The sequence below is a fragment of the Protopterus annectens genome, chromosome 2.part1, assembly GCF_019279795.1.
Source record: "Protopterus annectens isolate FY-2018-M chromosome 2.part1, PAN1.0, whole genome shotgun sequence".
NCBI lineage: Eukaryota > Metazoa > Chordata > Ceratodontiformes > Protopteridae > Protopterus > Protopterus annectens.
The window spans coordinates 365,342,599-365,364,115 of NC_056729.1; the positions used below are offsets into that span (position 1 = coordinate 365,342,599).

The following is a 21,517-nucleotide window of genomic DNA, read 5'->3' on the forward strand; positions in this document are numbered from 1 at the left end:
CACATCCTGACAAGTTCAGCTTGGACCGCAGATGTGCGGATTTTGGCCGACTGTTCTAATCATTGGTAGGATGCCACCTTTTCCTATGTCCAGAATGGGATATATTCTGGACACATATCTGATTGTACTGGACAACATGTACCCACAGTCAATGCTACAGATAATACTGTTCCTTTCAGCCTACATGTTGCCTTATTGTTGTAGCAGTTTATATGCTCCTTCTGTTTCGTTTACATGCTTATTCTATTTCCTGTCACATATGGTATGTTAAATATGGACATACCTATTGTATGCGACTATTACATGCATCGTGGGATATAATTCGGTCATACGGTCGCTAGATATTTACATTTATCGTGTTTTTTGTTATGGACACATCTGCCCAGCTGTGTACCCTCCCTCACAATATCGGTCAGCTGGTGACCCTGGCCATTGGGCTGGACCTACCTATTGGCGGCGTGCTAACATATGATGCATTTCACTTCCACTTGGTATAACTATCTACACTGCGTTAGACTACAGGCACATGGTTTTCAATGTCATTTGTTTGAGGGATAGGGACCTGTTATTCCCTACCGTACATTTGTGTTTGCTTCTTCATTTTGTGTTCGCAGGAACTGTCTTGCATGCTTTGCATATGTTTCAATATCCACGGACACTGACAGATGTGATTACTATTGCTTGCAAATTGTTATATGTAGCATTTTAGGTTGCACATCGACAGCTGACATTTCCACGGCTCCGTGCGGCACTTCGACACGCCCTATGCACTCGCGTTCCTTTCCTATGCACGTGGCTGTGGCGGCAGCGTGCCTTCATTAATATGCATTTGGCGCTACTGCGCCATCTTCACGCCACACATTTGGCGCAAGCCTAACGCCGGCCTTGCGCCGAGCTTCATGAATCCCGGGGTTTGTTTCTGTCTTGGATCTAAAGTATTGCACCTACCAGAACAGGTCGTACAGTTGTTGCAGGGTTAAAAGCTCACAGCTATAACTTTTTTTTTCAGAAGTCACTTGTTTCCACAACTGAAATACTGAGCAGCTGACTGAAAACAAAGGATAAACATCTATCCTTTTTCTTAAAGCACATTTATATGTTGAAGTATGGAAAACTACTTATGTATGATTTGTGTTTTGTGCTACAGTTGCATTTTTATATGAGTGAACTGACTGCAGTCAGCAAAAACGTGTGCTTTTTTAACGGGAAATGGAAGTTGCAGTTCCTCAAAGAAATATTAATTAGCAATTACAAAGCTCAGTTACTTGCAATAGATGTCTAAACTGAGGTAAAGGATGTTAGCAACAGTTGTTTTTCATAGATGCCTGCGTGTGTATGTGTGTGGCTGTGAGTGCGTGTCTGCGTGTGACCAAAGTAAAGTAAAATGATGTTGAGAAAGATTGTTACTGCTCCCTTCAGTGTCATTTTTCTGTTTTCATTCAATTCATCAGTTAATTCATTTATTCTGCCATTTTTTTCTTTTTTCTTTTTGTTTGTTTGTTTGTTTGAAACAGTTCCATTTTTTGTTAGCCTAGTACCTAAACTCATGAAAATGTTCTATATATTGCCACACCCCAAAGTATTTGCCAACAGCAATGGCTGGTTTGTAGAATACTAGTAATTTAGCATTAGGAAGAAATGATAGAGGGTGTTTTGAGGAGTTAATTGAGTGGCATTTACTACACATTTTTTGTGCTTTCTAGTCACTCAGAAAGATTACACTAAGTGTACATGTACTCTACAGTTTATGGTAACCTATATGAAGCTCCCTCAGTATTTAAAGATGCAAGAATAGCAGTAGGAAAACTAAAATTAGGAGGAAGAAGGTGTGAGTTATGCTTGTTGCTGAGTCTGTTCACTCAGAACAGAATACACTTAGTGTAGGTATTAATGAATCCCAGGAGTGGCTACACCACTGCATTCTAGCTCACTAGGAGTGTAGGTATGTTTTCATCTAATGCAGTAAGAATCCCAGGCTACATCAGGTTTTAAATGATGATGACTATTTTCAGAGTGGAGCTTCAACACTGTATTTTGCACTTTATCTGTTATATTAGAGATTTCCATTTTAAAATAGTTATTAGAGATTAGACATGCTAAAGTGTAAAAAAATTGTGTTTCATTTATGCACAAGAGACAGTTAAGCAGAAAGGAAAATAACCTTGCTGGCTAAGCATGGAAGACTGTTTATTAAAGAGAAAAAGATAAGCGTAAAGTGTGCAGACAGAATGTTCTTTTCTCAAGGAAAGGATCAGCTTCAGAATGTTCCTTAATGAAGCACAGACATAGCCTGAGATTCAAGGTTAGGGGTGTGGATATAGTGAATAGAGGAAAATTACTGAAAAAAGGATATAATATGTTGTGTTCAGGATAGCAGGACAGTTAAGGTTAGTAAGTCCGTTTGACTTGTTACTTCAGAGAAGATGTCGAACACTCAAGCATGAGTACAGAAAACAGGTCATCTAGAGACTATGTCAGTTTACATTGCTCAGGACAATCAGAATATGACGGACAGCAACTTGAATTGTCTATCAGTACTGTTAATGGAGACAGTACCCGGATATTGTGAACATCTAATAAAACCTTATTAAATGAACTATAGTGTTTGCAGAATTCATTCTGAATGCACAAGACTTGCTCCATAAGGGAGAGACTGACACCTATTTAGCACAAGCTTGGGTAATTAAGACTTTCGTTTCTCAGTCTCATTGTATACAGTGTTTCCAGCTTATTAAGCTACAGTACAGTATTTTCAAGGTTCTCCCATTCGATTCTCGGCTTGGCTTGGGAGTGCCTTCAGTGTGGAGTCTGCATGTCCTTCCCACGGTTGAGTGGGCGTTCGAAAGACATGCGTTGAATGGGTGTGCCTTCGTTGAAGGTTGGGCATCAGGCTGGCAACTTGACACCATAAAAAAAAAAAACAACTGCCAATTATTAGCGGACCGAAGTTCCGCTGTGGTGACCCGTAACCGGGAAAAGCCAAAAGACCAACAGCAACAACAACAGTATTTTCAAATTTTATATTATTATTTTATTTTATTTATTTATTTTATATTTCCAGTTTGATGACCAGGGAGGTCCACTGGGCTCAAAGAGCCCATTTTCAGTGGAGGCCCAGGGAGAAAAGCTCCAATAATACATAGTACAATCTCCATAATATAATGTACAATACATAGTGGAAACAGACACAAGCTCAGCAAATATTACATACAAAATAGCAAAAAAAAAAAAAAAACTAAACAAATGTTAAACAGTAGCTTAGAGAAGGATGTAAGCATATTTTCATATTTAGTGGTTGAGAACAGTGGTGCAAGGTTAAATTAATACAAAGGTCTAAATCATATGAAAATTATCTAGAAGTAACATTAGCATGGATGAGTTCTCTATGCATGAATAATAGCGTAAGTTAGGTTAATACAGAGTTTCAAATCCTCTGAAAGTGGTATAGAGGAAACATTTACATGAAGGCAGTACAGAGGGTTAAACAATAGTATGTAAGGAAGAACAAAATGTGTTTGTGATAAAGTATTTATGTCTTGAGCAGGTTAGGTAGGTGGAGTGCAATTCCATTTCCATTTTTGGGACAGGTAAAAATGCAACTGAGTTTTAAAGTGTTCAGAGTTGTCAGAAGTTCTTAAGGATGGAGGAAGAGAATTCCATTTTTTGGTGATGGAGAAGGCTAGGAGGAGCTGACCAGCGGGAGGGTTTGGTTTATAAACAGAGATTAAATTTTGGTGGGTAGATCTTAGAGTTCTGTTTGGGGTGTATACTGTTAGGATGTTTGATAGTACAGGACATATAGTTGGTTTGAAAATGAGCTTGTGGGTGGTGATGAGTTGGAGGTAGTCAAGGTAGTTTGGGAGTTCTAGCCATTGCAGCTGGTGGAGAGGTTTACAGTGATGAGTGGAGTATTTGGATGTGGTGGCGAACTTTGAGATTTTATTGTAAAAGGATTCTAGTTTAGAAGAGATGGAGGAAGATAGGCTGGTTAGTAGGGGAGTGCCATACATTAGTGAAGGTAGTAAGAAGGTAGTGGCGAGGGTCTGTCTTGTTGATGGGGAAAGGAAGTGGGAGTTTCTATACAGCATGCCAAGTTTCTGATGAGTTTTCTTTATATTTAGCTGAATATGGGTATCAAATTTTAGGTGTTCGTCAATTTTGACTCCAAGAAGTTTAGCAAAAGGAACAACTTCTATAGTGGAGTTGGCAAGGCTTGTAATCATGAAAGAGGTTTTGTCTAGATGGATAGATTTTGAGGGAGAGAATAAAAGGATCTTTGATTTGGTGGCATTCAAAGAGAGGTGATTTTGGAGCATCCAGTTCTCCATAGTTGAGAGGGCAGCCTGAGTTTTTGTTTGTAGCTCCAGGGGTGTTGATGCAGAGCAAACTAATGTTGAGACATCTGCATATTGTACTATCTTAGTGTTAGGAATGGCTGCATGGAAATCATTAATGAAGATACTGAAGCGCACAGGGACAAGAATGGATCCCTGGGGTACTCTGGTTGGGATGGGAAGGAAGGCTGAGGTGCCAGTCTTCCGTTTTACTGCCTGAGATCTGTCAGAGAAGTAGCTGTTGAACCAGGCAATGGTGTTTTGTGAGAGGTTAAGACTAGAAAGGTGGTGAAAAAAGTGGGCATGGGAGACTGTATCGAAGGCCTTGGAGAGGTCAAATAAAACTGTGGATATGAGTTCTTCGGAGTCTCGGGCATGGTTTATGATGTCTAGAAAAGAGAGAAGAGCTGTTATTGTGCTATGGCCAGGATGGAACCCATGTTGTGTTGGGGTGAGGAGTTGGTTATGTGTAATGAATGGCATGAGCTGGAGGTGGATGCAGTTCTCAAGAATTTTTGAAATAGGGGAGAGGATTGCTATGGGTTGGAAATTGGAGATGTTATTATATTTGCCTCCTTTATGGAGGGGAAGGATAAAGGCTGCACACCACAGTTTGGGGACATAAGATTCTTGTATGGATCTGTTGATGAGTATGCTAATGGGGATGGCGAGGCTGTCTGCTTCTATTTTTAAAAATAGTGAGGGGATATTGTCAGGAGCATTGGAGCAGGGTTTAAGCTTAGAGATACTTTTTTTTATATAAAAAGTGGGGATAGGTTTGAGGTGGAATATGGGAGGTGAATTTGGGGTGGAAGGTTGGGCAATGGGTCTGATTTGGGGGGAGGTGCTGTTGTTTGTGAATGTTTTAGTGAGCTCAGCTATAGAGTTAGTAAAGAAGGATTTGAACAGAGTGGCTATTTCTTGGTCAGATTTACTAGTGTCACGGCAGAGGTTGTTTTTGGCGCCTGGGTCGAGAAGTGAGTTGATGGATTTCCAGAATTGTTTGGGGTTAGAGGAATGGTTAAACTGGAGTTTGATATAATATGTTTTTTTGTCTTGTATGATATGTTTTTTTTGCTAAATTACGGAGTTGTTTGTATTTAAGAAAGGTGTTAGGGTGCCTATTATGATGATAGAGTTTCCTGGTCTTGTCCCTTTGTTGCGTGAGTGTTTTGGTATCTTTACTAAGCCAAGGGGCGGAATTGTTTTTTATACGTTTTATTCTTGGAGAGGCTTAGGAGTTAAGAGTGTCTAAGAAGGTAGAATTGAAGAATTCGACAGCACTATCCAGAGGTAGAGCTTTTAGAGTGTCCCTATTTATCAGTCTAAGTGAATTGCAAAAAGTTGTAGGGTTAAAGTTGTGGAGATTCCGAGTATGGATATATCGGTGAGGATGTGGAGGGGAGGTGATTGATCTATGGATGAAGGCTGGTAAGTGATCACTGATGGAGTCTGGTAAGGTGCCAGAGTGAAAGATTTTGTTAGGATGGGAGACAAGGATCCAGTCCAGTATGGAGCCTGGGGGGTTATTTTTATTAGGTCTGGTTATAGCAATTGTGAGTTGAGTGAAATTACATAGATTCATTGAAATGGTGGGGTTATTGGCAATAATTTTGTTCCAGTCAATGTTCACATCTCCTAAGATATATGTCTCAAGCTTGATATTATATGAGGCCCATAGAAAGATTTCATCAAGGGTATTAATGTTGTTTCCAGGGGGATCTATAGGGCTATAAAGTAAATGCTTTTCTGATCATTTAGTATGAGATTTCCTATGACTAGTTCAACATTGTTAAACTGTGGAATAGGGTTTTGGTAGGGAGTGATAGAGAGTAGGCTAGAGCAGATTAAGGCTACTCCTCCACCCTTCTTTTTTAGGCGGTCTTGTCTAAGTACTTGAAACCCTGGCGGTAGTATTTCAGAGTCTCAAATATGGGGTTTTAGCCATGCCTCAGAGACTGCTGCTATGTCAGGTTGGGTTTGGGATAGCCAAGCATGGAAGTGGGATAATTTGTTTCTTAAGCTCTGGGTATTGATGGTCAAGATCTTCAGGTAATTGGGGTTGGTAGTATGGGTGGCAATGGGTGAAGATGGATTACTCCTGGTAGTAGGTCTTGGGTTGGGGTGTATGTCACCTGCTAGGCATAAGAAATTAAACAGGAAAGAGAGTAGCGGTTTGTATTTGATCCTGGCATTTGGTGGGAGGTACAATAGTACTTTGGGAAGATGATGCTTCTTTGAGGTAGGTAGGAGTTTATGTTTAAAGCAGAGAAGTGGGTTTGGAAGTACTAGAGAGGAGGATATAGTGTGGAAAGGAGATGTGGCAGTGTTATGATTTGTGTCAGGAGAGATGGTGGGGTGAGGAGGGGATAGGAAAGAAGGGGGTAGTTGCTAAGAGGAATAGAAGGTGGCATGCTAAAGAGGTATTAGGAGTAGTAGGGTAAGGGAAGGGATGAGAATGGTTTGAAGAGACATGGTGTGGTGTAGGTATGATGGAATAGTTGTGGGTTAGGTGTTGAGGTTGTAATAGGATAATTGCTGAAAGTGCAGGAGGGAGGAGTATGGAAGCATTTCTAGAGCTTTAAGGATTAGAGATGGGTGGAGTGAGAGAGTATTGGAGGATGGGAGTGGAGGGGTTAGTGATGAGATGAGAGTGGATTGGGTGATACAGTGGGGTGAGGACTTATGGGTAGGATAAGAGTAGGATCACTGGGGTGGGTGGGATTTGGGGGTAGTGTAGGGGAGTGGAGTGAGCCTGCAGGGCAAACAGAGTGGGTAGACACAAGGAGAAGGAAGAAGGCAAGACTGTGAAGAACAATCAGTGGTTAGGTAGGTGAGCTCAGAGGTAAGGAAAGTATGGAGGATATAGCACTTGTTTACTGTAGTTGTTTGCTAGGTAAGAACAGAGAGGATCACAGAGATTGTAGGCTAGAGGCAGGGAATTAATGGACCCTGTGGAAAGGATTCAGTATATGTGTAACTTGGGGGATAAAGTGAATACTTATGCAATAGGTATGTGCTGCCACTTAGTGGACAAGCAATAGATGACAAGAGCACTTAGAGCAGAGTAGGGAAAGTTAAAAAGTAATGTAAGAACCAAATAGTGGGGTAAATGAAGTCTGCGGTAGGCTCCTAGCAATGGAGCGCAGGGCTAAAAACAACAGTGACTGGTTACAATGACATGCCCTTTAGGATGCATACACTTTAGGCTGATGTCATAGGACAAGGAAAGGAAGTTGAGAGAACAGTAGAGGATCCCTACATGGAGGTTCTTTTTATGTCTGGAAGCCAAGAATATCTGGAATAGTGGGAGGCTTCAGATTAGGTTATGCACTGTAGGCAAACTGTAAGAAAAAGGTGATATATAAAGTATTAGCAGGATAATAGTAGGGAGGCTTGCAAGTTAAGTGACTCAGTATAGAACACTAAACAGATAGTGGAATAGCCTAGAGGACAGTATGAGTTGAGGGTATGTGGGAATTACTAAGATATGAAAGATGAGATGAGGGTGAGTGAGAGTACTAACATAAGGAATGCTAGGGAGGCTTAAGATACTAGATTATTCATCAACAGAACACAGGATTGGAGCAATCAACAACTAAAATCACAGAGCAGTAAAATTAATCAGCAACAGACACTTTGACAGAGCAGTTAAAATCATCTTAGGCCATTATACTGTAAGAGCTGCATGCAGAATGAACATTAAAAAAGTCTTACATGGACAGTACATGAAATATACACTCTAGTTTAAAAACATAGGCAGTAATCCGCAGCAGTACAATTAATACAGTTCTTGACAGTTGGGCTCAGACTAAAAAGTATTTAGTTTTAGCAGGAGATAGTGTGCATATGTGTAAGCATTGTAACAGCGCTTTCACTATTGTAGCTCCTATAATATGTGCAAACAGTTTGGCAAACTTGGCGGCATTTGCTATTGCTCCTGTTAATGCTAAGGAGCCGGCCTTTAAATGGTGTTTATACTGATCAACTAGCTATGATCTGGCAGTATCTGTGTGGGCATTTATAACCTGCTAAAAATCAATTGGCAAAACAGAAACATGCTGCATAGCAATTGTAGCTCTGTACTCCTATAGCCTAATCAGTATGAGGAAAACCAATTGCGCACATCTCCCTAGATGTGAATTATTCAGTACAACCCGTTGTAGCAGTAGTAAATGGGATGAGGTCCAGGTAGAGCAGCACATGTAGAAATGGGACAAACACTCTGGATTGAGCGCTTCAACAGTTTGGCAAAGTCTGCATGTTAGTATGGCCAGCATGCAACAAAACAGCTGCAGTATTGGGGAGCTGAGAACTGAATGGGCAACAAATGAGGGTGCCAAAAGCACAATCTCTCATGAGCGGACACTCAGCAGTGGCCGATTCCAACTATGTACAGAGAGCTAGATATGCTGAGCTGCTATTTAATATGATAATATGCTCGGGCAGGGCACCAATCCAACATGTATATACAACCACTCGTAGAGTGGACACATACAGTTGAAACGGCTGGACAGTTAACCAACCAAAGCACAACTGCTCGTAGAGTGGATACAAACAGTTTAAACAGCAGAGCAGAATTAAAGCAAGGCACAACCACTCATAGAGCGGACACAAACAGTGTAAATGGCCAAACAGTTCGCTAAGCACAGCTACATACAAATACAATTGCTCGTTGAGTGCACACTACCCCTTTAAACAAAAGAACAGTTTTTATGAATAGCAGAACAGTTACCCAGGCAAGACACGCTATTACATGTCCAATTTATGTACAGCAAGGCACAACAGCTCGTACAGTGGACACAAACAGTTTGAAAGGAAGAACAGATTAAAGCAAGGCACAACCGCTCATAGAGCAGACTCAAACAGTTTAAATGGCAGAGCAGTTCACTAAACACAGCTACATCCGAAAACAATTGCTCGTTGAGCTCACACTACCAATTAAACAGCAGCACAGGTTTTATAAACAGCAGAACATTTACCCAGGCAAGACACGCCTATAGATGCCCAATTCATGTAGAGCTATGCAAATATTAATGCAATACAGATGAGAATGGCTAGCATAGGTACATATGTAGTATTGCAGCAAATAAAGACACCAAGTAGCACTTACCCACGAGCAGGGCCAGCAGCCTAAGGCAGAACAGGACTGGAGGGGGCAAAGCCTAGTTTAAAGATGGCACCACAAACACTGGTGTCCCTATAAAGATTTAGTGGAAGGTGAGGCAGGTAGGAGAAGGGGGAGGAGTAAGGCAGAAAGTGAGGAAAGTAGATAGATGTAAGTGGATGGGAAGGAAGTAGAGGAGTAGTCTGCAAGAAGGAGGGAGGAGGGGGTATGGGCAATGGAGAATCGACCCAGAAAGGGACCCAAGGAGAAGGAAGAAGACAAGACTGTGAAGAACAATCAGTGGTTAGGTAGGTGATCTCAAAGGTAAGGAAAGTATGGAGGATATAGCACTTGTTTACTGTAGTTGTTTGTTAAGTAAGAACAGAGAGGGTCACAGAGATTGTAGGCTAGAGGCAGGGAATTAATGGATCCTTTGGAAAGGATTCAGTATATGTGTAACCTGGGGGATAAAGTGAATACTTATGCAATAGGTAGGTGCTGCCACCTAGTGGACAAGCAATAGATGACAAGAGCACTTAGAGCAGAGTAGGGAAAAGTCAAAAAGTAATGTAAGAACCAAATAGTGGGGTAAATGAAGTCCGCGGTAGTCTGCTAGCAATGGAGCGCAGGACTGGTTACAATGACATGCCCTTTAGGATACATACACTTTAGGCCGATGTCATAGGACAAGCAAAGGAAGTTGAGAGAACAGTGGAGGATCCCTGCATGGAGATTCTTTTTCTGTCTGAAAGCCAGGAATATCTAGAATGGTGGGAGGCTTCAGGTTAGGTTATGCACTGTAGGCAAACTGCAAGCAGGGCCAGCAGCCTAAGGCAGAACAGGACTGGAGGGTGCAATTATCATTACAGGAAAGGGACATTTGGCATTTAATTAAAACTTATGCAGAAACCGGCATGTGACATTGCACTGTTAAATAAAAAAGCAGACAGAACACAGATTGTTAGCAAGCCAGAACTATTTATGTGGTGAGAAAAGATATTGTAAAATCTTGATGGGGGACATAAGTGGAGGAGGAAGTTTGCTTAATATTTTATGGTGACAAAAAGCTGATAGTGTTGTTGTGTCTTTCGGCTTTTCCCGGATAGGGGTCGCCACAGCGGAACTCCGGTCCACTAATGATTGGCAGTAGATTTTTAACTGCCGAGTTGCCAGCCCTGATGCACAACCTTCAACGAAGGTATGCCCATTCACGCATGTCTCCACACAGAAGACACTCTAGCTGAGAATCGAACAGGACAACATGTAGTGGTGAATTTTATTTTAGTTATACTTTGTTTACTGGCTTAATCCCACCAGGCCAGTGGCTTCTTTTCTGGGGATACCCAATGTCTAATTTATATTGACTAGGGGAATATTGACAAGGACAGTGGGGAACTTACTGTACTCTTTTTGTTTTTTTGAAAAGTGCCATAGGATCTTTTATATCCTGCAGAGAAACAACCAACTCAGGCACACTGGGCCTCAGTTTAACATCTTATTCCCTATTGTGAAAAGAAGAAGATGGGGCATACACTGTTAGCAACATAGTCTTATAGTGTGTGCTCATAGTTCATGTTTGATACACCAGCTGGGGGTGTGGAATTTTTAACTGGAGCATTTAAAATAAATGCATACATATAGATGACATACATATTGCTAGCAGATTCATATTCAAAACAAAATGATTTATTGTTCTCAGCACTACTGCATTACAATCATAAAAACAAACATGATAAATGCTTGAATGTATCTATCAACAATTTGATGCAGTTAGCTTACATATATTTTGAAAATCACCCATCATGTTTTAATTTATTCAATATTTAAATAGCTTTTCTACCATAGCTTTCATCTTATTGTATGTTTTGCACAGAGCTAATGAAAATCCTACAATAGTTATCATATCTTTAGTGGTAAAAACAATCTTAAGTTTCTTGTTCATTTTTTTAATCGTGTCATTAAATAGTTTAAAGTTACCAAATATTTTGGAAAAAAGTGGCTTGTATAGCTGCATGTATTTCACAACCAAGGAGTATGCAGATCAGTTCAGTTAACCAATTTTATTTTAACATAGACAAGGTGAGATTTCTTCTACATTGATTCTTTTTTGCATAAATATTTATAAATCTCAAACCTATACTTGCTGCAAATTATGAGTAGTATTCTCTCTCATCTTTCTGAAATAACTTGTATTATTGCATTGAGCTAGTCTGTTCACATACACTTTTGAATATCTTCCTTAGAGAATTGTCTTTTTTTCAACTGGAAAACTCTTATAGCTTTTTAATTGTTGAAGGTATTAGTCACAAAATATTGATTGATTGATTGATTGATTGATTGATTGATTGATTGATTGATTGACATTTGATTACTGGGAAAGTCCAACTGGGTAGAAGCCAATTTTCAGAAGAGGCACTGGGAAAAAAGCTTCAAATTATTTCAGAACACTTTAAGAACAATAATTTCACAATCTTCAAAAATAAAATAAAAGCATTTCCAGTTTAAATAATTATAACAAATTAGACTTGATATAGAAACATTGGTTAAAGGGTGGCCACGGTGGTGCAGCAGATAGCATTGCCATCTCACAGCAAGAAGTTCTCCGGTTTGATCCTCAGCTGGGGTGCCTTCTGTGTGGAGTCTGCATGTCCACCCTGTGGTCATGTGGGTTTCCTCTGTGTGCTCTGATTTCCTCCCACATCCCAAAGGCATGTAGGTGGCTTAGACACTCTAGATTGGCCCTAGGTGTGAGTGTGTGTGTGTGGGTGTGTGCCTTCTGTGGAAGGTTGGGCACCAGGCTGGCAACTTGATACCATAAAACTCCATTGCCAATCATGAGCAGACAGGTGATCTGCAGTGGCGACTCCTAACTGGGAAAAGAAGAAGATAGAAACATTGGTTAAGAATCACTACAAGTTATATGACTAATATTTAGAGGAATTTTAAACAACTTGTATAGAAATTAAAGGTAAGTTATTCTAATACAAAAAGGAATTGCAATATGAAGTGAGGGGAAAAAAGGCTTATGGTATATTTAGAGAGAACGTCAGGGAATAAAATTGATAGAAGTAAGGAAGTGAGTACAGAAGGAAGAGTAAGGAGTTATAAGGAATGAAAAGGCATTTGTTCACATTTAACAATATACTTTACCCTGGTTTTAAGCAAGAACAGAGCCAGATTTTAGATAGGAAGATAGGAAGTCTTTCACAGTGGTTCTGAAAGGTGGTAGGGAAGGTATTGACCTGATGGATACAGGTAAGGAGTTCCAGGCCTTAGCAACCTTGTACAAGTATAGACAATGCCCAACAGATTTGTTAGGTATGTAGACAGATGGGAGTTTTTGTCACTGGACCAGTGACAAACTGGGAACATAGCTGTTTGGAATGTTTTTTAATGATGGACAGGCAGATGGATGCTAGATAATTTTATAGTTGGTAAGAAGCTGTGTATATGTTACATGCTGAGGAATTCTAACCAGTTTAGGCTTTTTATTGCTATACAGTGGTGGGTTCTGAATGGTATATTTGCTGCAAATTTAGCAACTTTGTTATAGCATCATTCAAGCTTTAATTTTTTTGAAGCCTGGAAGTTTGTGAGGATGGGAACACCATAAAAAAGTGTGGAGAGGAGATAAGTAGTGGCAAGTGTAGTTTTAGTTTCATCAGTGAGAATGTTTTTGGCTTGGTAAAGCATCCCAAGTTTTTGATGAAATTTTATTAAGTAATTTTGTATATGCAGGCTGAATATAAGATGATCTTCCACTATCACCCCCAATAGTTTGCTGAGAAGTAACTTCAATGGTTGTATTATCAAGAAAGAGGACTACAAATAACTATGTACATATTTCAAAGCACATTTCAGTAGTGTATATATTTATACACACACACACTCACACACACACACACACACACACACACACACACACACACACACACACACACACATATATATGTCTTTCTCTCTATATATAGTTGTCTTTTGGCTTTTCCCGGTTAGGGGTCACCACAGCGGAACTCTGGTCTGCTAATGATTGGCAGTAGATTTTCACGGTACTGAGTTGCCAGCTCAATGCCCAACCTTCAACGAAGGCACGCCCATTCATACATGTCTTTCGGAATGCCACTCGACCCACGTGGAGGACATGCAGACTCCACACATAAGGTACTCTCAACCCAAGCCGAGAATCGAACGGGAGAACCTCTTGCTGTGATGCAACAACGCTACCGCTGCACCACCGCAGAATTCTCTGTATGTATATATATATATATATATATATATATATATATATATATATATATATATATATATACATCTCTCTTTCTCTCTCTCTAGATATATATATATATATATATATATATATATATATATATATATATATATATATATATATATATAGAGAGAAATGTATCGACAGTGCATAAACACGGCACCTCACATGCCCGACAACGAAATAACCGATGGTTCACAAACACGAAACCTCATACGCTGCACACAGCACAATAACAACAATCAACAAACAAAACACATCCCCTGTCCAAAACCACACACACAACACAAGCACACCAAAATCCTACAAACCCACACTAAACCTCACATACACAACTATCTACAACCCTAACCAAAAGGTCCGTCACTATCGCACACTCAGCTAACCCGCGCCCTAACCCTAACTCACTTAACCTGCCCCTAACCCAAAGACTTTCACTACCGTATACTTATCTAACCCGCGGCCTAACCCTAACTCACTTAACCCGCCCCTAACCCAAAGACTTTCACTACCGCACACTTACCTAACCTGCGCCCTAACCCTAACTCACTTAATCCACCCCTATCCCCACAGACCGTCAATATCCACACTTACCTTACACGCACCCTAACGTCCATCACTACCACATACTTAGCCTTTTCTCATGTTGGTATCCTCGGCGTCGGTGTTTTCATCCGTCGGTCTTCTGCATTTTTGATCTTCTGGCATTTTGATATTGTCGATGTTCTGCACTGTCAACTATGTAAGGTAGAACCGTATATATATATATATATATATATATATATATATATATATATATATATATATATATATATACATATATAAATATATATATAAATCAATTTTTTTTCCTACAATGATTTTTTTCACTAGATTATTAGTAGGAATACTGATTTGATTTAAGTTAGTTTGAGAAAAAAAATCTTGACACAATGCTGTGTCTTCTTTATCAGTATTTTACTAATATCTCAGATACATTGTTGGGATTAACACCCCAATGTTTTATATATTTTGCCTAGTAGATCATAGTTAATTTAATTCTCCTACACTTTTGCCCCATATGAAATTAAAGTCTGTGTTTTTTTCATCTTAAACCCAATCTTAAAGGTTTAGTACATCTACCATACGTCTTCTCAAACATTTTAAATCCATTTACACCATTTTATGTTTTATTGGCATGTAGCTTACTTACTCGGTTTAGCTGTTATCTAAATTAAACATCAGTCACAAACATTTGCGGTAATATACTTGCTATATATTCATCTAATTTGTCAATAATTTGAAGTTAAAATGCTGGTTTTCCATATAAATTAATTTGAAGTCTATGTTCTTATGAATTTAATGTTCTTATTTGGTTTTATATTGTTGCTAGGCTTAGTGCTAGCAAATGCAGCTCATCGCCATACCTAATAACTGTGATCTTTATTTTATCTCCTGTATATCTTTATCTGCAGATATTAATTTCTCTAATCCTCCATATATGTATTTTTCTGAAAAGCCTTGGTGCTAAAATGTTTGTTTGACACCTTTTTACTAATTGAAACTAATCTAGGAACTCATTTTTTCAATGAGATTTAACTGGAAAGTTATTAGTATCATGTAGGTCTTTTATTACCTCTAAAATGTTATTTTGATATGCTTTATTTGGCATTATTAAACCACCAAATCTTTAACAATTTAGACATCTATGAATTCTCATCAAATCTTATCTAATCTTTGACAGGAAAAAGTACTATTTTAACATACAGAAAATGTACCAAAGCAATCCAAAACTTTAATTGGGTCAATATAAATAACCTCCTAAATCCAGATGGAACACAAGGGGGGAAAATGAAAGAGCTAAAAGCACTACATGCACATTTAATTCACATTTCAGACAGGCTGTAGTTTCATAACTAAAGGGCATTGACACTAATGACTGTGTTTCTCCATCCTTAGCTGACAACTTCATCACCACCTTAAGAGAGTCCCCATATCTACAGTCAGAAAATATCTTCATACACTCAAATACTCTGTTGTTGTTGTTTGTCTTTCAGCTTTTCCCGGTTAGGGGTCACCACAGCAGAACTCCGGACTGCTAATGATTGGCAGTATATTTTCAAGAATGCCGAGGTGCCAACTCAATGTTCAACCTTCAGCAAAGGCATGCCCATTTACGCATGTCTTTAGAATGCCTACCCAACTGTGGGGAGGACATGCAGACTCCACAAAGAACGTACTCCCTGCACTCCAGCTGAGAATCGAATGGGAGAACCTCTTGCTGTGAGGCAACAACAGTAAACAACCTCTCAGCAGAATATGCCAATATTGCTGCTGATGCAAATATCTACCCAATATCTGTCCCTATGAATAGATGGATTTTCATCAGTGTCACTGCTACAGTAGCCTAAAGCTCTATAGGTTATATCCCGCCCAGGATATAACAGCCATCCATTCTCCAAAAGTCTCTGACTCCCCTCCACCAATGTGCCAAACGCCAAAAGGAAAGTACAGCAGTCTGACTACCAAAAATGCTCAATACATTCTTGTTGCCCTCAAGAGCATCCCTTCAGGTCTATATTAGATCACTGAATGTTTAAAAAAGTGAACGGTGATTAATCAATCCTATGTAAGCAAAAGCTTACAATGTTGAAGTGTCAGAACAGCGATTTTTTTCCCTTGGAAAAAAATCGCTGTTCCAAAAAAAAAATAAATAAACAGTTTCAAACATTAGATTAAGTGGTGCACTTCACCCCCCACACCCCCTACTTAAATATACCAACTCCGAGACCGCACTATAGTGCCAAAGACAGCAAAGTACCGAAGCGGTCAAGTAAATTCTTTCCCATGGAAAGAATTCGCTTAACAGCTGCTATGATATTTTGCATTTTCAGCCTTTTATGTTCGACAAAGACGTCTTCTAAAGAATGCGTCTTCGGTCTTGTAATATAGACCCATCCCTTCTGTGCTTCACAGGATCTGTGGTTGCCTCTGATCTTCCATTACTGGCAGACAAGGCCCCTTTAGGAATGCTTCCACACAAGTTTTTAATTTTGTCTGTTTTTTTTTTTTTTTGAAAATATTTTTATTAATTTTTTCTAAACATGGCACTAGAACTCTTTAGATAGAGTAGCATTTGTGTTTATTTGCTTTTTACTGGAAGGTGTCATTACCAAAGATATTTTTAGCTGGGGCAAATTATCTCTTTTTTGGGATACTTTCTGGTGTAAAAATCTGCAGCTTTTGTATTTTATGTTGTTTTTTTAATTCAGGGACTTAAACATTTGTTAGGGGAAAGTAAGTGTGTTCAGTGCTAATGTGCACTTTGTGACAACATACCTTCCGACCTTCTTTTAACTATGGTTACCAGAGAAAAGGAATTTTTCGATATTTGGGGACAAAAGTGTATTGTTGAAGCATTCACTTTTGTGATTATTGGGACTGTCATGGGGAAGGGAAATTTCATGCAGTGCTTGTGAGCACTTGAGTAAATACTTACCTTCATACCAACTCCTTCCAGCTGTGCATGCTGGTTAACAGGCTTCTCTTTCAACAGGAACATGAATTCCCTTACCAGTGCTACAGTTTATATACCTGTTGCACCTAAAAGGAAAAAGAGCTACTAAGGAGCCCTTGCCTACTCTGTGGGCCCAGTCAGTGTCCCAGCCACTAGTGGATGACTCTGCAGTAGCCACAACTTGTTCCTTAGACCACTCACTGTTTTCCCTGGGACCAAGTATTGCACATGTCCTCAATGGATGTTCAAGTGTCCATTGCAGGCATGGGAGAAACCCTCTCTGTGGTCATGTGAGCTTCTCTGGTTGGATCTACCCAGGGTAGGTGAGATCAGAGATCTGTTTCCCAAGTTGATGTGCCATCAGCTAGTCTTCATCTAGTGAAGTCCTTAGAAAAAAAGGGAAAAAAAGTAGAGATAATTCTTCTGGAAACTATGTTTCTGTTAATAAAGATTAATTACTTACCTTGGCTAAGGGCTTATGGCAGGTTTTTAATCCCATGCAACAGTTGAGAAATTTCAGTTTAAATCATAGTCCCACTATTCCTGATAATATTTTACCAGAGGTTTCTGATAAGGCTAGAGATGATGCTTCCTTTATGATTTCTTCTCATGTCTTGATTTTGATTATGTGGACAGTGATTGTTTGCTCAATTTCTTTTATAGAGGAAGTTTCCTTTGTATATTGAGACTGCATCCAAAATGAATTATTTATTTCAGTGGGAACAGTTGAATGTTCCCTCTTCTTGAAGGAGCTATTATGACATGTTGCAAGCAGATATACCACACTCTACTCCTATTTCTCCAGTTCCTATTACTCCAGTGGAGGATGCATTTGATTTAACATGCAATAATCCTGATAGTCAATATTCAGTGCCTAAAAAGGCAGACAGACTTTGCAAAGTTTCTCAATCTAACAAGTATGTGTTTTCTTATCTCAGATCTGACTCAGCAGCTATTTCTATTTCTACTCCAGCTGCTAATAAGTTTTTGGTCATTTCCAGTGCTTCTCCTTCTAATAAGGATGCTAAAGTCTTTGACCGGTTTGGGAAAATAATATTTTATAGGTTCATATCTGATTACTAAACCAACAATCACAGGGAGCCTGTTTAAGACTAGCCATGCTTGTTGAATGTATCTGATAAGTTTCAACTCCGTACGGTTATTGTAAGGCTTGCGCATGGATGGTCAAACATATACAGGCTGCCTCTATAGGTGCCAGACCAGGTGTACATTTCTGATTGCCTATCCACTTGTACAAGTTATGCTAGAATTGAGTTAGGAAAGTACTCTGCTTTCCATGGATGGCAAAACTGTTTCAGAGAAAGTGTCATCTCAGTTTCTGTTTCTACTTTAGCCCTCAGAAATTTGAAGTACCAGGCTGATATGTTGAATCACGGCTGGCTTGTATTGACAGTTAGAGGAACTTTTATACAGCTTTGCCTTCAGAAAGTAGATCCTTTCTGAATCCTATTATTGTTAGTTTTTCTCAAGTATCTAAACATTCTTTAAAGACCATGTACAATTTTGATGACTCAGCTGTTGTGATAAGATGGGTTACATAGAATTTGTAATCAGAAGTTTTCCGAAGATATAAAAATGTGGAACAAAATGCCCCTTCCACTGAAACTCAGCGAAAACCATCAAAAAATGTAAAAGTCACTTCCAATTTTACCTAATGACATTGCTGTCTGGCAGTTAGTGCAGGGGGCTAAAGCTTGGACTTGTCAGTAAGCTGCTTCCATTGCCAACAGTACAGGGTTTGAATCTCCCTGCCTTCTTTTATCTACTGTGAAACCTTTAACAAGTCACAAGTCAATTAACCAGATAGTACTTTGGGGCAATTGGAAATTTGATCTAGGCTCCTTAACAGTCAACAGGACTGCATGACTAATATACTATGATCCTATGAAGTCATCTTGTCTGTGTCAGAGCACATTACTGCCTGGGTAGTTTCATATGTACTCCTGATGCCTCTTCATGGTTTATAATTACCTCTAGCTGTTTCAGGCTACTCTCCTATTCATTTCAGCATATAATAGCTGCCTGAATAACAGACGCATCTAGTACACTAATCGTATTGTGTCCAGGGGATAATTTTTTTACATAGCTCACTCCTTATTAATACTAATGTGTTGAAGACTGCAGAACTCTACTCCAAATCAAATAGACCTCTCCTCTTCTTACATTCTTGGGCTGCCAAATCAATTCTACAGATTTGACATCCTCTCTTTAATCTAATCTGATTCATATAATTTTTCCCCTGCAGTTATTCTCTGTAAATATCCCCTTTTACTTTCCTGTTGACTGCACCACAGCTAAACTATTCTTTCTTCTGTGTCTATCTCATCTAATGTCACAACTCATATTTATTCACAAGACTCAAGGGTGATAATATATATCACTCCCTTGCTATATTATAAGGTTATGTATAGCGGGTTAATTGTTTGACTTGATTTAATTTCCTTGCCTGCTATATTTTTAAACAGTACATTTAGGTATGCAGTACTATAAAATAATTTATTTAGTTTTGCATTCTTAATTCTTAGAAACTTTGTTCACATAAGCTCATGTTTCTGCTAAGTTCTATAAAGCCTGTTGTTTAAACTGTATTGCAATGTCTGGTATAGTTTTCATTATGTGCAAATTGTGAAACAATGCTTTAATACGTTGTTTTCATTTGAGCATTTTGCAGTTCTGTATTCTTGCTATTTTATTTTATATTTCTGTATTTTTCTGGAACTTTTCCCTTCAGTTCTCCACTGAAAGTTTTACTTTAACTTTTTCAGTAAATAAATTCTCAAAACTCTTTTCTTTGAAGTTGTCAAATGCCTGTTTCATATCTAAAGAAAAAATACAGCCTTTGTTTCCTTAATAATGTATTATTTTCTATCATATGTTATAAAATTGAGCAGGCTGTTTCAGAAAATGTATCCTCAACCTAAGCAAGCTACATTTCTGAGCAACCCATCAATGTGATCTCATTTTTTTTAATGTATAATTGTATCGTTTTTTCAACAACAACCTTGAATGCATTTTAAGTATATATCATAACAATGAAACAATAAGAACAATCACAATCTTTGTCTTTCATTTATACACTTATTATAGTGAAAGCCACTTTATCAAAAACTACATACATACATATTTGCATATGACCAAGATGTTTAATGTTTCTCACAATATAATTTCCTAGAATTATTCAAATTTAAGTAGAATTGTGTCACTAAAATCCAGCTTTTTGGCTTGCGATTCATTTGTATGCAGGCTTCCCATTATGGCTGTGTGTGGTGTTCACTCCCTTGTAATTTACCATTTTTGCAACAAATGCCAGCATTAATGTCGCAGTCATTTCTTCCTTTTCCCATCCAAGTGTCTTCTTCTCTTCTCCCAAACTGAGCACTTCCCATGTCCATGTTATAGACTTAGTAAATATCTTCTCCCAACCTTCTTTCCTTGCTTCCATCTCTGTTGTACCCTGCTACCTTCCCAACACATATGCAGCATCCTTTCTACCACATCTCAAGTACTTTACTCCCATATGTCCCCTTTCTTATATCATTTTATTGGGTGTATTGCAGCTTAAATGTAGTATCCTTCTCAGTCAATCCCATATATAAGGCCATTTCCAAAAGAGGTAATATTTTCCCATATTAGGTTCCATCCAATGTGTGTCACTCCCTGACATATGGCTTCCTTTACCTTCCACACCCTCTCAGGCCTAGCCCTTCTTTTCTCATGCTTTCCTTGTCTGATGTCCCCGCATATTAAACTACCTCTCCCCTTGTCGCTGAGTCACCCTGCTACTACTACTCCTGCTTGGTATTGGCATGGTCTGTATAAACCTCTAGCAATGTGTTAAACATTCAGAGATTTTTTACCTCTTTCCCAGTGAATTCTTATAATACCCAACTCTGGGTGTTTTAGCTACATGACTTCCAAATGGTCCTGACTTTTTTTTTACCAAGTCTTTAAATTAAGGCATTCAGATGGAGAAGGCCGCACCCCACTAGCTGTACACATGACATGTTCTGCCATTTTCATGGGCTTTCAATGCAGCAAAAGTGGATAGTATGACCATTATTTGAAAACACTTAGCTTTAAACAAAGCCATATATCCATAATACTACACTCAATATCATAACAATGCTCCCTAGTCCTCTGTTTTAATTGTCTTTTCTTTGTAATTTGTTTTAATCTCAAATTATTTATGGTACGATCTCAGTCATTCTCGTTAGGGATAATATATAATTATGGACAATAGATTGTTTCCTTCTCCACATATCCAACAGCTGCTTACTGCTAATGGAAATATG

The 21,517-nt window shown here is 38.9% G+C and overlaps 1 protein-coding gene across 1 annotated transcript in view; it reads left to right on the top strand.

The window, feature by feature from the left end:
* LOC122794068 (ADP-ribosyl cyclase/cyclic ADP-ribose hydrolase 1-like) overlaps positions 1-21,517 on the top strand; it is a 1,209,067-nt gene that overhangs the window by 464,385 nt on the left and 723,165 nt on the right. The gene's annotated exons all lie outside the window — the stretch shown is intronic.